Source organism: Rhinopithecus roxellana, chromosome 10 (genome assembly GCF_007565055.1).
Source record: "Rhinopithecus roxellana isolate Shanxi Qingling chromosome 10, ASM756505v1, whole genome shotgun sequence".
NCBI classification, from domain to species: domain Eukaryota; kingdom Metazoa; phylum Chordata; class Mammalia; order Primates; family Cercopithecidae; genus Rhinopithecus; species Rhinopithecus roxellana.
In genome coordinates, this window is record NC_044558.1 from 64751513 (window position 1) to 64769899 (window position 18387).

The 18387-nt window shown below is 41.6% G+C and overlaps 1 protein-coding gene across 18 annotated transcripts in view; it reads right to left on the bottom strand.

Annotated features, from left to right (window-relative positions):
- The window catches only part of ZMYND11 (zinc finger MYND-type containing 11), a 117304-nt gene extending 100203 nt beyond the window's left edge, over positions 1 to 17101 (bottom strand). For 7 of the 18 annotated variants that reach the window (XM_030938750.1, XM_030938754.1, XM_030938744.1 and 4 more), the window contains exon 1: positions 15889 to 16007. The gene's annotated coding sequence lies outside the window, so the exon portion shown is untranslated. Of the gene's footprint in view, positions 1 to 12101; positions 12120 to 15888; positions 16008 to 16144; positions 16441 to 16539; positions 16981 to 17084 lie in introns of those variants that run through there. The other 11 variants (XM_030938751.1, XM_030938740.1, XM_030938741.1 and 8 more) reach the window with 7 other exon arrangements.
- Positions 17102 to 18387: the final 1286 nt, after the last annotated feature.

The window sequence follows — 18387 nt, forward strand, 5'->3', positions numbered from 1 at the left end:
ATGGTACATCTAGTTCCAGATCTTTGAGGAATCGCCATACTGTTTTCCATAATGGTTGAACTAGTTTACAATCCCACCAACAGTGTAAAAGTGTTCCTATTTCTCCACATCCTCTCCAGCACCTGTTGTTTCCTGACTTTTTAATGATTGCCATTCTAACTGGGAGACACCCAACTTTGAATAATTACCAGCATGGTAGATCAGGGATTACTGTGATCCTGTCATCTGCTAGAACATTTCCTAACAAGTTAATTACAATGACATAATCACTGTCTACTAGGAACTTGAAAACTGAAGAAACAGGATATGTAAACATTTTTATTAATATTCATTTTAATTGGCTATTCACTTATTATATAGCAATCATACTAGTCTGTGCTAAATTTAACCAGAATGTTTCATTTCTCAAATTTTTTGAGAGATTTGTCATAATTTGTAGATTGTATAACAGTAAACTTCCTATCTGACAAAAATAGCAAATAACAATTCTGTACTTCAAAACTGGTGGAATGTGAATTACCTAGAGAACGTATCAGTACATCAGTACCATGGCTAAAGGTATTCAAGGGCAGAGAGACAATAGGAAATTTCAATTTGTTCCTATACAAATAGCTTACACCAAAAGTTACACATCTTGCTTAATAATGAATTTAAAAGGTAGGATAACGCAATAGTTTATATGTTATACACATTAATAATAGCAAAATACTACAGACAACAATTCAGGTGATATCTCAACCTCTACTGACCTCTCTTTTTTCCTTATACATTTATCTTTGAAATTATCATGTTTTAATTAATTCACGAAGTTAGACCAAAGAAAAGGTTTGCCACTGAACTTTTCCATTATTTACACTGTGTTTACATGGGAATTACCATAATTTTTAAACCCTCAACTATTTGCCATTCCATACAAAAGAGACTATACCACAACGAAGGAGAAAACTTTACCTGACTATATACATATTACTATAATGAATGAACAACAGGAAAAAGAACTAGGGAATTATACGGCCACTTCTTAGACCAAATCTAGCAAAGACATGTGCGGGAAGAACAGCTCCTGGCACTCACTCTGATGCCACATGTCACCACAATCACAACATACTTCAGGCTGATGTCCAACTTTTGAGCAACAGAATTCTGGTTTGGAAAATACACATTTCTGTCTTATTTTTGACTCTGTCTTACTGAATGAATATAGTTCTCAAAGTTTGTATCTTTGAAAATATATATTTCATTAAATGTGAAATAAAAATTAAAATTTCACAATTACTTTACACATCGTCAAGTGTCAGGCAACAGTAGACATGGCCAACAGTGGACACTGACAATGTGTGCCAATAAATCTGGCACTTTCTATAGCTAAATAACCAAATACTTTGGTTATTGCAATATAATAGCTCTTTCTAAAGTACTTGGAGTTTTAATTTGGTTAAAATACGTTTCCTGTAATCTTGAAAAGAGGTGTCAATTAAGTCTGCTCACATTTCACATTTTTAATGGATGTGTAATGACTGTCTAGGGCACTGGGTGAAGAAGGATTCTGAGGTCTAGGAGTAAACACAGGTTTTGGGGAGAAGGGGGAGGAGAGTCAGTGTCCAGGAAACTAAAATATACAAATAAATATATTTAATTATTGTGACTTCTGAAGGTATATTTTCTAGAATAATCCCATCTCATCAGCATTAAAAATGGCTACAGCCTGAGTCACAGATTCTCTAAAACCTGCCAGGTTTTAGAATTGGTGCTGGCCAGCTCACATCCATCCCTAACACTTTCAGGCTAAACTGGGGTGAATCCTGCCAAACTATTCCCGTCACTTATGACTCCATTTCTCAAACTTTCTCCCTTGCTATCTTTGAAGATGGAGTGGTCAAAGCAACTAGTGGCCAGTCTATCTGAGGGGCAGGGTTCCATTACAAAGGAAGAGAAAGAAGTGTAGAAATAATGTACTTCATTAGACTCTGTTTCAGCCTTTCTTCCCCACACCCACAACAGAATAATTGTCCTTCTCTCAAGTGATACAATGTCTATTTAAAGTGTGAGACTTGGCCAGGCGCGGTGGCTCAAGCCTGTAATCCCAGCACTTTGGGAGGCCGAGACTTTGGGAGGCTGAGGTGGGCGGATCACGAGGTCAGGAGATTGAGACCATTCTGGCTAACACGGTGAAACCCCGTCTCTACTAAAAATACAAAAAATTAGCCGGGCGTGGTGGCGGGTACCTCTAGTCCCAGCTACTCAGAAGGCTGAGGCAGGAGAATCACTTGAACCTGGGAGGTGGAGCTTGCAGTGAGCCGAGATAGTGTCACCGCACTCCAGCCTGGGCGATAGAGCGAGAGACTCCGTCTCAAATAATAACAACAGTAATAACAACCACCACCACCTCAGTGTTCTGCCTCACAGCAACTCTCAGGTCACAGTGCATGGATGGAGATCCAAAGGGAACCTGTGGTCTCACTGAACTGAGGCAGAATGAGATCAGAGACTGGAGTGGTCACGTTTCGGTTCAGCCTTTCTTTTCAGAAAATTCGTATTTTTCAAAGTCAATTACTTTCTATGAGTCAGACATCAGACCCTCTTCCCTTCCTATTCACAATGTTTAGTGTAACCATCTAACATTTTCCACTTTATTCTTCAAGTTCAAATTTCATAAAATTATTCTCTTTAAAATGCAATTCTAACACAGTAGCAATTAAGAATATAATTCTTGAATGTATCTGGTAATCTAAAACTCACAAAATTATGTATATTTAAGAAAATTTGACTTAGCACACTTTAAAAACACAGACTTTGTGTGTTATCACCTGAGGTCTAACCTGGAAGACAGTAAGGACACTGACACCAGTGGAAAATCAATGATGGACAAGGCTGTGCGGTACCATTAGAAGAGCACACGAAGAGCCCTGGTGAGGCCCTGGCGAGCACCCTGTCAACAGTCAGCACCAAGCCCAGGGAGGCTTACCTGGTCACTCCCTAAAATTCCACCTGCCATGCATCTTGGCTTTGTGGAATCAGTGAAGAATTATGAACACTACGTTAAAGAGAAAATAAAGACACCTGTGGAAATTATCAGGTGCTGCCTAGGTCCGGGGATACCTGTGAAGCCTCGAAACCCTAGTGTGAGTAATACAATTACTAAGGAGTGAATGCAAATGTTGGACAGTAGGGGATGGAGCCACAGTGAGTCTTACACCTCAAGGACTTCTTCCCAGAGCAAAGGAAGTTAAGACACACTCTTCCGACACTAGTTTAAAGATTCTAATCTACTCCTGTAGACGGACAAAGCCTGTAGAACCATCTGTACATAGGAAATAATACCCCTAACCTGGAGGAATCTCAATAATCACCTGAAATCCAGATCAACACCAGGGATAAAGAAGAGGCTAGCCAGAGACCTAGGCAGAGCCTGAGAAACCTTCTCGGGTGGTCTCACCTGGCTGAAGACATAACCCAAGATGGCTGGATCTGACTGCCCCAGGGATGCCTATCAGGATTAGGAGACATCCTGGAGCGCTGGCTACAGGACAGGCAGGAACACTTTTGTATTGCTGTTTTTCACATTACCGGAATGCCCAGACATTCAAACTGGATGGCAGCCCATATCCTGACTATAACGTATCTCAAGATCTGATGTGCATTTACCTGTGATTATAGTTATATCTGTGACCATCAGGGAATATCAATAAACGATACCTTCGATATCCATTCTCTCTGGCAATACAGTAGCGTGTTTGAGGAATCCAAAAAGATTTAAGGCTTTCATCTAGGATGCATTTATTTTTCGGGTTATTTTAATGATCATCTTTTTAAGGGAACTTCATGGATCTGATTCTTGAAAGAGAATTCCTGAGGCTTGGAGCTAAAAGTCCCAGGGTACAACATTTTATATGCGCTACTCCAAAAACAAATATTTAAAAAGGCACATATACCTCTGCCCACTTCAAAAAATAAAAATTTGAAACTTGAAAAGCTAAAATAAAACTGTTTCCTTTTAAAAATTACAGCTCACTAGGAGGAACATACCTCAAAATACGAAAAGCCATCTATGACAAACCCAGAGCCAACATCATACTGAATGGGGAAAAGTTGAAAGCATTCCCCCTAAGAACTGGAACAAGGGAAGGATACCTACTTTCACTTCTGTTCAACATAGTACTGGAAGTCCTACTCAGAGTAATCTGACAAGAAAAAGAAATAAAAGGCATCCAAATTGGAAAAGAGAAAGTCAAACTATTTGTTTGCCAATGACAAGCTCATATACCTAGAAAACCCTAAAGACTCTTCCAAAAGACTCCTAGATTTGATAAATGAATTCAGTAAAGTCTCATGCTACAAAATCAATGTACACAAATTGGTAGCACTGCTATATACCAACAACGACCCAGCCGAGTGTATTAGTCCGTTCTCACACTGCTAGAAAGACATACCCGAGACTGGGTAATTTATAAAGAAAAAGAGGTTTAATAAACTCACAGTTCCACATGACTGGGGAGGACCTCACAATCATGGCGGAAGCCAAAGGAGAAGCAAAGGCACGTCTTACATGCTGGCAGGCAAGAGAACCTGTGCAGGTGAACTGCCTTTTAGAAAACCATCAGATCTCACGAGACTTATTCACTATGATGAGAACAGCATGGGAAAAACCTGCCACCATGATTCAATTACCTCCCACTGGGTCCCTCCCACAATACATGGGGATTATGGGAGCTACAATTCAAGATGAGATTTACAGGGGGTACATGGCCAAACCGTATCACTGAGAAATCAAATCAAGAATTCAATCCTTTACATGATAGCTGCAAAAACAAAACACAACAACAAAACTCTAGGAGTATACTTGACAGAGGAGGTGAAAGATCGCTACAAGAAGAACTACAAAACACTACTGAAAGAAATCACAGATGATACAAACAAATGGAAATGCATCCCATGTTCATGGATTGGAAAAATCAGTATCATGAAAACAACCATGCTGCCCAAAACAATCTATAGATTCAACACAATTCCTATCAAAATACAAACATTGTTTTAATAGAAATAGAGAAAAATCCTAAAATTCATATGGAGCCAAAAAATGGCTCAAACTGGCCAAAGCAATCCTATGCAAAATAACTATTATCTGGAGGCACTCGCATTATCTGACTTTATATTACAAGGCTATAGTAAGCAAAACAGCATAGTACTGATATAAAAGTACACACATAGGAAGGAAAAGAATAGAAAACCTAGAAATAAGGCCAAATATTTACAACCAACTGATCCTTGACAAAGCATACAGAAACAAAATTGGGGAAAGGACACATTATTCAATAAATGGTACTGGGAAAACTGGATAGTCACATATAGAAGAATGAAACTGGATCCCTATCTCTCACCCTATACAAAAATCAACTCAAGATGGATTAAAGACTTATATCTAAAACCAAAAACCATAAAAATTCTAGAAGAAACCATAGGAAAAATTCTTCTGGACAGTGGCCTAGATAAAGAATTTATGACTAAGACCCCAAAAGCAAATGCCACAGAAAGAAAAACAAGACCTAATTAAACTAAAAAGCTTCTGCACAGCAAAGAAAATAATCATCAGAGTCAACAACCCACAAAATGGGAGAAAATATTTGGAAACTATGCATCTGACAAAGGACTGGTATCCAGAATCTATAAGGAGCTCAAAACAGCAAGAAAAAAAATCCCAACAAAAAGTGGACAAAAGACATGAAGAGACACTTCTCAAAGAAAGATATACAAATAACCAACAAACACGTAAGAAAATGCTAAATATGACTAATCATCAGGGAAATGCAAATTAAAACCACAGTGAGATACCACCTTACCCCCGCCAGAATGGTGATTATCGGAAAGTCAAAAACCAATAGGTGTTGGCATGGATGTGGAGAAAAGAGAATGCTTATGGGAATGTATAGGAATGTAAATTAGTACAACCTCTATGGAAAACAGCATGGACGTTCCTTAAAGTACGAAAAGTAGATCTACCATTTCATTCAGCAATCCCACTGCTGGGCATCTACCCACAGGAAAAGAACTCATTACATCAAAAAGACACCTGCATGCATATGTTTCTTGTGGCACAATTCACAATTGCAAAGATATGGAACCAACCTAAGTGCCCATCAACCAATAAATGAAAAAAGAAAAAGTGATATATGCATATGGAATACTCTCAGCCATAAAAGAAAATCAATAAAATAATGTCTTTTGCAGAAACTTGAATGAAGCTAGAGGCCATTATTCTGAATGAAATAACTCAGGAATGGAAAACCAAACACTGCATGTTCTCACTTGTAAGTAGGAACTAAGCTATGGGTACACAAAGGCATACACAGTAGTATCATGGACACTGGAGACTCAGAATGGGGAAGAGTGGAAGAGGAGTAAGAGATTTTAAAAATCTCTTTAATATTTAATATTTTTTAAATATTGGGTACAATGTACACTACTCAGGTGATGGGCGCACTAAAATCTCAGACTTAACCACTACTCAATTTATCCATGTAACCAAAAACCACTTGCACCCAAAGCTAATGAAATATTTATGCATATATTATATATAAAATACATTTTATATCTAGAAATAAAAAATTAGAGCCCAAACCCAACCCCTGAGATTGATTTAATGTTTTTGTTAAAAAAAAAAAAAAAAAAAAAAAGGAATTCAGATGCTCAGCCAGCCATAACTGAGAACCACTATGCTAACTCACTCCTAGTTCCTAATGTGAGTTGTGTAACACTGTCATCTAAAATTCTAAACAGTTTATTTAAAAAAATAGGCCAGGCAAGGTGGCGCACATCTGTAATCCTAACACTTCGGGAGGCCGAGATGGGCAGAACACTTGAGCCTAGGTGTTTGAGATGATCCTGGGCAACATGGCAAAACCCTCCCCACTACCAAAAAAGTACAAAAATCAGCCAGGTGTGGTGGCATGCGCCTATAGTCCCAGCTACTCGAGAAGTTGAGGCAGGAGCATCCCCTAACCCTAGGAGATCGAGGCTGCAGTGAGCAGTTATGGTGCTTATGGTGCTACTGCACTCCAGCCTAGGCAACACAGCGAGACTCTGTGTTAAAAAACAAAATTAAATTAAAATAAATAAATGGTGTACAAATATGACTGCAATGACAGTGAATTTTTCCTCAGCATGAGTGGAAAGTCTAACTTTAAATTGGACTGCTGGCTGTTCAGCTTTTAATTCATTTGAAAATAACTGAGACTAATATTATTTTTATTTGAATAGTCCTAAAAATATTTAAAAATTAACTTTAAAATGATTGAAATGGCAGTTTCTTTTTTTTTTTTTTTTTTTGAGGCAGGGTCTTGCTCTGTTGTCCAGGCTGGAGTGCAGTGGCAGGATCTCCGCTCGCTGCAACCTCTGCCTCCTGGGCTCAAGTGATTCACCCACCTCGGCCTCCCAAAGTGCTGTGATTACAGGCATGAGCCACCTGACCCTGCCTCAAATGGCAGTTTCTTACCCGAAATAATCCAACATGAATACTGATCACAAGTAAAAGGCTTCATTAAGTTATAATTGTAGAACATACATGTGCAGACTGGTAAAATAAGTATTGTGAAATAAAGGATCTCTGGTACTTTAATATTAAATTTGATATTTCTAAACATACAAGGAAATGCCAAATTACAAGTACAGTAGAAAAAATACTGTAGACTTATATCATTTATAATTTAAAAAGACAACATCTCTAATGGTAAATAACCTCCTCTCAAAACCTATTAAATTTGACATCAATGGAAGAAGGCCCAAACAAATTTTTCTCAATTTTTTTTTTGTATTGCAAGAACTAGGCAGTGAAAGTAGGTATATTTTACATTAATTGGTGAAGGGCCCCATGTCAAAATTCAATAGAAAATTAAGGACCTGCTTTCTAAAACAGCATTTGTCAGACATACTTTCGAGACAGAAAAACAAGCAAGAGGCAGATAAATCAAGAATCTACAAGAAGAGAAAACTAAAAAATTCATAATAGCTTTCAAGAGTTGAGAGAGCTTTCCTCATGCTTAGCCCTCAATTATTCCACTGCAGCATCACTGCTGATGAGTGTCAGGATGATCTCAATCTGTGGGTGCTATCACTTGATTATTTCTCTCTTAACCATATGCTTCTCACAAAATGGTATTATTTTATGTTAGATGACAGTACACACCCAACGGAATGCTGAAGCCTTAGCATTTAATACAGCTTTCAAGAAATTAGCATTTAATACAGCTTTCAAGAAATTAGCTATCTGAATCCAAATTGAACTTATCCAGTAGGGGGAGTGTTACAACCTCAAGACAATGACTTCCCTTTCCAAGACAGCAAGAATACTTGAGTTAATTCCAAATGTTTTCAAACAATTTTCTCCATTACGTAAGTATTAAAATGAAGACCTGCAGGTGCCCTGCCTCCAGTGCTCCTGTCCCTGAACCAAGTTATCTTCCTAATGTGAGCTATCATAGTGACAAGCAAGAAAATGAACCAATTATCTATGCTTATTCTTAGATTACTAGCTGTCATTACCAGTGAGTAGGCATTAACCAGAACTTCATAAATAGAATGTTTTGATTGCCCGGAGTTTCCTAATACCCCTGTCTTTCTACCTCCTGCTTTTATAAGCAGTGGTACACAGTTTTATACTTTGTTAATATTACGTACTTTTACACTTATAAAAATGCATTGGGAAAATGAAGGTACATCACTATAAAGATTTAAGAAGTTGACGGGTTTTCGGGAAACAGAGCAGCATAGCAGATTACAGGTGTGGTAGTCATACATTTGAATTCAGACCAATGTGATTATGTCTCTACGACCTTGAGCACCAGTAACTTAATCCTTCTGAGTCTATTCCCTTATTATAAATTGTTATAATGACACATCCCTCATGATGCTTTTGTGAGGACTAAACAGGATATGAAAATTGCCTAGTATGTTAAGACACTCAAAAAGTGACACCTTTGAAAAAACAGGCCGGGCAAGGTGGCTCACACCTGTAATCCTAGCACTTTGGGAGATCGAGTCAGGTGGTTCGCTTGAGCTCAGGAGTTTGGGACCATCCTGGGCAACATGGTGAAACCCCATCACTACAAAAAATTAGCCAGGCATGGTGGCACACACCTGTAGTTCCAGCTACTGGGGAGGCTGTGAGGATCACTTGAGCCCAGGAAGTGGAGGCTGCAGTGACCAGAGTCTAACCACTGCACTCCCTATAGACTGAGACCCTGTCTAAAAGCAAAACAAAACACAAATAACACAAATGGTGCTGCCACAAACAACTTTCATGATTAAACCCAGCTTCCTAAAAACTGTTTAGAAAGTAGACTCGTAAAGCGACCTAATGTGTACAAGCCAAATTAAAATGTATATAAATCAGATTATCTTGCTATAAACCAAAATATCCTCCCGATTTTTAAAAATAAGCTTTTTAACCCTAGAGAGCTAATATTATATGACAAGCTCTCAACAGAAATCCTTTGAATCTTTTAGTATCTTTCATGTTCACATGATAAATGCTTCAATTAGAAATGAATATCCTTTGCTCTTAACCTATATTTTAAATTTACTTAACATAACGTGCAGACCAAACAGCAGAGAATAAAAAACTACAAATGTAATTTGGATCTACCTTTCATTTAAATGCTCAGATAATATCTGGAGAACACAATATATGTTTGATATTTAATACAGCTTCTACTTTTCAACAGAGCACTTTAAAAGTTACCAATTATAATAAAGTTGTTTTTAAATACCCTCAGGTTGTTAATATAGTAAAATCTCAAAGTTACAAATCAGGATAAATTTTAAATCATCAGTGTTAAGACTTTGCAAGTAATCTTAACTCAAATACGACTTACCTTAATTCATTCACTGTCCTACAGTACCCAGGTCGGAGTGCAGTGGCTGATTTAGCTCACTGTAGCCTCAAACTCCTGAGCTCAAGCAGTCCTCTTGCCTTTACATTTTATTATGCTTGCTTCAATAAATGTGTTACCCTGAACTGTAAACTCTACAAAGGCGAGAGCCATCTTATCTTTCTCGCCTCAGCGTCTAAGAAGGGTATGACACATAGCAGAGTTTCGATAAATAACAATGTATTAATAAATGAGGTCAAGATATTAAAATTGCTTATATTCTCCTTATATGAAAATACAATATTTTAATGTGATCTTATAAAACAAATTATGAAGTAACTTGAACTATAAATGCACTGATGTAAAACTATTTACCCACTATACTTAAATATTAAGTTTACAGAAAAATGAAAATACTGTATTTCAGCAAAACACATTTTCCAATTAATGTGTAAGCTAATGTGATCTGTTAATATATCCCTCTCATCTCTGAAAAACAAACAGATCAAAGAGTCTATATGATTCCTTTAAAACTCTGATATAGCAGTATTCTATTACTTTTGTCATTTCTACTTCTTTAGTTTTACATAAAAGTGGGCAAACTTGTAGACATTTATGGAGCAAACATTCTGGACATTTGCGGATGTTACCAACATTAAATGAAATGTGCCACATACTCAATGCAACTGTAACTGTACAATTACTTAATAGTGAGAATAACTTAAGTATGTGCACTAAGGATATTTCTACTGCTATCTGATTGAACACATTTTAAAAGAATTTACCCAGCACTTTAATTATGAAAATATTTTCCAATATGCTAAATTCTCTTTAAAAGAAACCTGAGATAAAAATCAGGAAATTACTGAACAGGAAAAATATATATGCAATGAAAGATTAAATATCTAATTAGGTTATTTATTGAATTGAGTTAAATATCTATGTCTAATAATTTGCCAAAGTTCTGTCCTAAGACATAATAATGGATTACACAAACACTAAAAAAAAATATCTTATTTTACAGATTTCTTTGCATTTGCAAATAATTTTGATACTAAAAGTTGTACAGCATTTCCATGACACAAACTAAATAACTCCCTGGATTTTCTAATGGAAAAACAGTAACAACAGGTGCACACAAAATCTTTCCTTAAGCAATAAATCATGTCTGCGTATGTTTTTAAAACCATAGCTGAGCTGAGATCTGGCCACTGCACTCCAGCCTGGGCGACAGAGCAAGACTCCGTCTCAAAAAAAAATAAAATAAAATAAAAATAAAAAATAAAATAAAATAAAATAAAACCGTAGCTAAGTCATGATTATTCAAAAAGACTATTGTATTGGGTATTTTGATTTGGGTTCTTATCTCCCTCACACTATCTTCATTTCTATCATTTACCTCTTATCCCAGAGACTCTCAAACTTTTATGTTATATAAATCACATTGTCTCAAAAAATATCCACTTCTCGTGTGTTTCTGTGTGTGTGTGTGTGTGTGTGTGTGTGTGTGTGTGTGTGTGTGTGTGTGTCTGGGATAGGATGCGATTAAGGGTGTGCTACAAGGTGAACCCTCCATAATTAAAAGGAAGACTGACTGCTATGCTTTTAAGATGACAATGGGTGGCCGGGCGGCGTGGTGGCTCATGCCTATAATCCCTGCACTTTGGGAGGTCAAGACAGGCAGATATATACGAGTTTGAGACCAGCCTGGCCAACATGGCAAAACCCCAACTCTACTAAAAATACAAAAATTAGTCAGTCATGGTGGCTCCTGCCTGCAGTCACAGCTACTTGGCAGGCTAAGGCATGAGAATCACTTGAACCCAGGAGGTGGAGGTTGTAGTGAGCCGAGATGGCGCCACTGCGCTCCAGCCTGGGCAACAGAGCAAGACTCTATCTCAAAAAAAAAAAAAAAAAAAAAAGGACTATGTGTAAGTTTAAGTTGGAGAGTGTACGTGTAAGTAACTTTGCACAGTGGCTGATATACAGTAGACAGACAATACATGATATATTATTATCATGGTCCTCATTTATGTTATAAAATTGTAGCTACTAAATATTTCAAAAGTCGAGACTAAGAGAAGACAAAACACTGAAAACCTGAAGAACAACCTCCAGGTCACTAATATCTGCACAAATCACTGTATCAAAGCAGATTTACATTTGTTTTGAAAACCTGATAATGGCACTGCAAGTAACTGAACGTATATAAGAGATATTGGTAGAAATTAAACTCACATATGCTGAATTCCTAGTAGAAATGTTGGTGAGGTTTTAATGAAGATCAAATGAAGAGAAAACACCAGTTCTCCTTTATTCGGAAAGTCTATCTGCTTCAAGGAAATACAGAAAATGCAAACTGAAGCAGTTATGGACACAGTGCCAGAAATGAAAAAAAGAAACATATTTACGTAAAACCAATGGTTAAAATAAGAACTCTCACACAGTGTATTTTAGTTATTTGTATTATTCAAATGAATTAAAATAAATGAATAATAATATCATTCATCAAAGTATTGATAGGCCAGATACAGTGGTTCATACCTATAGTCCCAGCACTTTGGGAGGCCAAGGCAGGCGGATCACTTGAGGCCAGGAGTTTAAGACTCGCATGGCGAAATAGAAAAATTAGCCGGGCATAGTGGCGGACACCTGTAATCCCAGCTACTCAGGTAGCTGAGGCAGGAGAATCACTTGAACCCAGGAGGCGGAGGCTGCAGTGAGCCAAGATTGTGCCTCTGCACTCCAGCCTGGGCGACAGAGCGAGAGTGTCTCAACAAAAGGAGGAAAAAAAAAAAAAAAAAAGAAAATTCAGTGTTAAATCCAATTTAAGGTTTTCAAACAGTGAAAAGTTTTAACTATCATAAGGCTAACTCTACTTTCTCTTTTTTTTCTCCATGTGGAATTCAACTGAAGGACAAGAAAGTTACCGAAAATCTGACACCAGAAGGTTAGGGCTTTAAGTAAGCAAGTTACAGCAGCATTTGACACTTTTATTGCAAGTATTAAAATTCTTAGGTCCAAGTAGTGTCTCCATTAAGGTATGCCAAAGGATATGAATGCCTCTATTATACACCACTGTAACAACCCTAAGAAGAAAAAACTGGGAGGGTTACCGAAGGATGAAGGACGAGAGTCCAAATAAACATATGTCATTCATTGAAACATGCATGACATCCATTCAAAATGCCAACAGGGCCGGGTGCAGTGGCTCACATCTGTAATCCCAGCACTTTGGGAGGCCAAGGCAGGTGGATCATTTGAGGCCAGGAGTTTTGAGACCTGGCCAACATGGCAAACCACCCCCGACCCTGATCCCTACTAAAAATACAAAAAATTATCCAGGTGTGGTCGCACATGCCTGTAGTCCGAGCTACTCAGGAGGCTGAGGCATGAGAACTGCTTAAGCCTGGGAGGTAGGGGTTGTAGTGAGCCGAGATCGCACCACTGCACTCCAGACTGGGCAACAGAGCAAGACTCTGTCTCAAAAAAACAAACAAAAAAAAAACACCAACAGAATGGTATTCAGTATGAATGAAAGAACTAAATTTTAACATTGTAATTGATTTCTTTTTGTGAAGCTGGAAGCTTGTACATGTACATTTATTTAAACACCTCACAAACAGTAATTGCAAAAATAAATTATCCAATTTAGAGACTGTAAAAAGAAGATTTGGTTTTCATATGAGCAATCTCTATGGGGAAAAAGCACCATGTGAAATACAGAAATCATTTAAGTCACAGAGCTAAGCAAGACAAATATTTTGATTCTGTTATAATCACATCCCATATCCTCTTTGATTCTCTAGCCTGGTCATCTTATAAAGACGAGTCAACCAAAAATAACAACTATAATGTAACCTGTGCCAGTTAGTCAAAAACAAGGCAAATTAAATGCCTCTACATTCATATTTTTTCTCCTGCGTGTAAAAATTAGACATTCAAAAAAACTACAAAGATGACCCTGCCTACCAACTTTCAAAGTACAACCAACACTATCTCCCTGATAACACCCAACCATTAATTAAAATCAATAACCTCAAAAATCTGAAAACGTTGTGCACACCATAATTACTAAGCTAAAATTACTATATTTCTTGGTTTAGAGGAAAACAAGTAAACATTTATTTTCTGCTTTCGAACAAACAGATTAAATTATTTTTAAGAATGCTCTTGCCTCTATATGACTCAGCTTACTGTGGGATGCAGAACACCTACGTGAGGCAGACCAAGGGTTCTAGACCTCCCTAAAAACCCAACCTGCACCACTCCCTCCTACCAGCAGGGCCCTGAATGGGCCACCTGGGTATCTCCTCCAGGCTCACAGACATTCATGACACCAGATACCATGTACACACCGTATATGACCCAGGGTACTACATACCCTGGATAAGACAGTGGGTACTGTGTACACAGTACATATGACACTAGGTACTAGGCACACACTGCATCTGACACTGGGTACAGCTTCTGTGACAAGGATAGTGCATGCATGGTGCATATGACATTGGGTACTATATATGCATGGCATATGACGTTGGGTACTACCTACACACCATATATAACACCAGGTAATGTATACATACTGTATATGCCACCAGATATATATACAGAACATAGATAACACCAGATAGTGTATATACACTGTATATGACACCAGATACTATATACCTAACGTATATGACATTGAATACTGCACACACACCGCATATGGCAGCACAGTACCTTGCACATACTGCACAGAATACCGGAACTGCGTAAGGGCTGTATATGACACCGGGTGCTGCATACACAGTGTGAAAGGATAGTATTACACACCATATATGACCCCAAGTACTGTGTGCACACAGTATATGACACCTGGTACTATACACACAGCATATACGACACCAGGTACTACATACACACTGTATGTGACACCAGGTAAGGTAAATACATTCAATACTATCCAGATACTATATACACTCGGATATGACATGGAGTACCACACACACACCTCATATGGCAGCAGGGTACCATGCACATACTGCACAAAATACCGGGGACTGAGTGCACAGCCTAAGTGAGGAAGATACATGTACACACCGTGTATGATACCTGGTACGACACCGGGTACTTCGAGCACACTGCCTATGACACAGGGTACACACCATATACGATCCCCGGTACTGCGTACCCACCGCATAGGACACCGCACAGCACAACGAGCACTGCTACACACGAATAAAACAGGTACGGCGGTCACTCTGCAGAAGACATCAGGCACGGCGCACACATCGCCAGCTCCTCCTCCTCCCGGCTCGGGAGAAAAGCGCGAGGGGAGACTGCAAGTGAAAGTCCGGGTCCCGGCGCCCCCCCCCCGTCCCCGCCGCGTCCTCAGCAGCTTCTCCCCGGAGCTCTGGGTGGGAGGAGGGCGGCGGACCCCGCAGGACTGTCCCGGAGGTCCGCGAGGACCTGTTGAGGCGGCGGCGTCGCTGCCGGGGTCGCTCACAGCCCCGGGGGACCGACGAATCTCCGCCCCGGGCCTCGGGGCCAGCCCTGCCCGCCGCTCCCGGGCTAGCACACGACATGCCGCGCGACAAACGCTTCCTCTCCGCCCGCCACACGCCCGGGGCCGCGTTCCCCGCCGGCCCCGACTGCGCACGGGCCCAGGAGGCCTGACCGAAAGAGGGGCACGGGGCCCGGCGGGCGGTGCTCACGCGACTCCGCGGCTTCCCGGCCCGAGCAGGCCCCGCGCGGTCCTCCGGGGCCTCATCCCGGGGCCTCCTCTGCGGCCGCCCACGGCGAGGGGGCGCGGGCCCGCAGCCTCCGCAGGCCCCGCCGCCGCCCTCGCAGGCCCCGCCGGCCCGACCCGCCATCCACAAAGCTCCCCGGCAGCTTGGAGCCCTTCGCGAGCGGGCGAGCGACCATCAGCACCCGCTGGTGCCGCCGCCGCCCCAGAGGCCGCGGCCAGGCAGGCTCCACCGCGCGGGCCGCGCCATCTCCACGGACGCCCCCGCCCGCCCCGCCGCCGAGCTTTCCCCACCATTATGCTCCGGCTCCTCCACCGCCGCCGCCGCCGCGCCCGGCCCTCCCCTCCGGTGCCGCCTCCTTCCCGCCGCCCGGCGCCTCTCGGGCCTGAGCCGGCGACGGGCGCGGGGGGCGGGGGGGACGCTCAGGCCGCCTCCTCCTCCTCCCTGCCGGCCTCCTCCCTCCTCCCCGGCTCCCCCCGCCCGGACCCCGCCGCCGGCTCCGCGCGAAGGGCTCCGGGCTCGAGGGGCGCCATGTTTGTAATACTCCACCTCAGAGAACGCCGCGGTCGCGCCAGAGCGAGGGAGGCGAGGCGGCCGGGGCGCCGCGTGGGGGGTGAGGGCCGGGAGGGCCCCGCCGCCCGCACTGAGTCGCGTCTCCCCGGGGGGCCGCGGGCCTGCGGGGCGGGAGCGGGCGGCTGGAAGTTGGGCGCCGCCGCCCGGGAAAGTTGGGTCCCCGCGAGGCCGCGGCAGCCGCTCACATGGCGATGCTGCGCGCGGCGGCCGCTCGGCCCCACCGGCCCTCGGAGTTTATTGTGTCGGGTCGAGGCGCCCCGCGGCCGTGCCGCGCACTGGGGGCTCTAGCGGCTGGCGCCGGACTTGCGCGCTGCTGGCCCGGCTTGCGGCCGCCTCCCGCCCGGGGCCGGAGCCGTGCACGCGGCTCCTACCTTCCCCACGTCCTGTCCTCGGCGCTTCTATCCGAAATTTGTTGGAGCATATTCCTCTGTCTCCACACATGCACTCCGTATCCACACACACGTGAAGGCTACGTACGTGCAGGCGCGCTGGAGCCGGGAGCGGGCGCCGAGGCCGGGGCGCGAGGGGGCATTGTCAGGCGCCGCGGCAGCTCAGCCCCGGGTGGACCTGGTGCCTGCCCCGGGCTCGCGGGGTCCGGAACGACGAAGTCTGAGAAGTACCAGTGCTTCCCTTAACAACATTGTTTAGGTAGTCTGAACAGCCTTTTACTCCTGTCGTCAAAAAGAGTGGTATGCGCTAAGTTCCTCGTTCCATCTCTGCGCAAACAGTACTGCGAAAAGAACAGGACTGCGAAAAGAACAGGACCACCCATCAGCAGCCCTGCAAGAACGCTGCAGATTTGCGCTAGAAGTAGGTTATCTTCTATGGAGAGGCATTGTAGACCTAATCAGAGACGATCCCTTAAAACTGTGGTTTAAGAAAGGTTCGGAGCTAAGCATATTTTGATAGTGTTCACCTGTTTTCCCGAAGGACCTTTCGCCTCTGGGAGTCGGGGAACACCTGTCAGTCAGAGTGCTGTCCTCTGAAACTCGGTGAGTACAGGACAGCAAGGTGTTTTCAGGGAGACCACATTCTCATAACTTTTAGTACAGTATAGTGTTACAGTTGTTCTGGTTTATTATTAGTGTTGTTAATCTCTCATTGTGCCTCACTTATAAATTAAACTTTATTATAGGCAGGTGTGTGTAGGGAGAAAACGTAGTGTAAGTAAGGTTCAGCACTACCCCGCGTTTCAGGTGTCTATTGGGCGTCTTGACACGTGTCCCCACCTGAAAAATCATTAGGAAGAGACCGTTGTAGGAATTTGGGGATTCTGATAAAATACATCAGTCTGCTTCTACAGCTGATTTCTGAGATTGTTCGAATTTAGAAATGGGTGGTACTTGAATAGGTCTGTGATATACACTAGTCGAATAAACACAATCTTTCATACCATTTACAGCCCTCATTCTGATACATCGCAGAGAGTTTTTGGTTATCTCAAAGAACATCACAGAATAATTTTAATTCATTTTAAGAATAAATATATATCGTTAAAATTTAGTAGAGGGATTAAAACGTGTCAGAAGAAAAGTAAGCCATGCCTGGTTTGAATGTTGGACGGGGAATTCCAACAAGGAAGAGCTTTCAGTGAGTCACCTTTTTAAAAAGTCTGTTACTTCATCTGTAAAATAGAGGACTGCATGGTTCTGTGTATTTTACAGAAGGCACTCGAGTAAGACAACATCGTATCAATAAAAGGAAACTTACCTTTTAGGAAAGAAGTGGCTGCATAACTCCATATTTTTCTCCAGTTATACTTTGTAGGCATCATTTCAAATTTTATAACCCGATACCATCTCTCATTAATCCTAATGTAAGTTAGATAACTTAACCTGATTTTCCTGTTGGTTTTGCCTCGAATTTAACCCTTGGCTCTATTTTCCAAGTAAGGTGGTATTTATCCACTAAGATGAATATGAATATCCCTCCCCACATAAAACGCAAAAGCCATGGGTAATTTACAAAAGAAGGAATAAAACTATTAATAAATGCTGATAACTATTCAAATCACTAGTAATGACATATTCAAACAATGTAATATTGCTTCATATGACAGAATTCTTTTCCCGTGATAATGCTACTGAGAGTTAGCCAAATGAACACTTATATACACTGCTGGCAGAAAATTGGGTTGATCTTAACTCTCTTGAAATGCATACCAAGAGGCCATTAAAAGTTTAATTTGTCTCAGTTGCCCCTCAACTGAATGCATGTGT